Below are 800 nucleotides of genomic sequence, written 5' to 3' on the forward strand. Positions count from 1 at the left end.
TAGTGGGGCTGGGGGCCATGGGGAGGGGAGAGGGTTAAGGGGGGGGTAAAACAGAGACTGGGGATGGGGCTGCGCCGCTAGCAGAGGCGTGCTCACGCTATCTTGGCGGCTTGTGGAGGCATGCGACGATGTGTCACCTGGAGGGTCTGCTGGCTGACGCTCAGAGGATCGGGAGACGTTTGCTGCTGGATCAGGTGCGCGGCCCAGGCTTGCCGAAGGCCTTCTGCTACGGCCAGATGGTCGGAGGCTCGTCCTTGGTGGCGTGGTAGTTGGATCGGGCCGTGAATTAGGAGCACTGCGGCCCCGGTTTGTTTTGTCCTTAGACGGAGGAGTGGAGATTGGAAGTGGCGCCCCCGCCTGGAGCGAAGCGTAGAGGGCTTGTAGCTCCGCCTTGTTCAGACGGTGAGGATCGAGAATGCCGGCGTTTGAGAGCGCTTGGCGTAACTTTGGCACGGTCCATTTCTCCATAGCTGGAGCGGAGGAGAAAGCCGAGGCATAGGAGGATGCTGGAGAAGGTGGCTGACGCCTGGAAGGTGAGGGTGAAGGAGAATCTCGGCATCTGGAGGTATGAGTGGCGGCGATGCGGGAAGGCCTGCGGCCCCGAGGTGCAGCCACGGGCTCAGTTGAGGTGTCCTGCGGAGCGCTGGCTCGCTGAACGTCGGCTGTAGACGTGGGAGGAGCTGTGCTGTCGAAGGTGTTTTCCTCGGGGAACAATTCGATCTCAGACATAATGCGGCGATTGGATGCACCAATGCTGAAAGACGAGAGATGACGAAGGTAGGATGTACTTGGTTATTTAT

The sequence above is a fragment of the Sinocyclocheilus anshuiensis genome, unplaced genomic scaffold (genome assembly GCF_001515605.1).
Source record: "Sinocyclocheilus anshuiensis isolate Anshui unplaced genomic scaffold, SAMN03320099.WGS_v1.1 scaffold1386, whole genome shotgun sequence".
NCBI classification, from domain to species: domain Eukaryota; kingdom Metazoa; phylum Chordata; class Actinopteri; order Cypriniformes; family Cyprinidae; genus Sinocyclocheilus; species Sinocyclocheilus anshuiensis.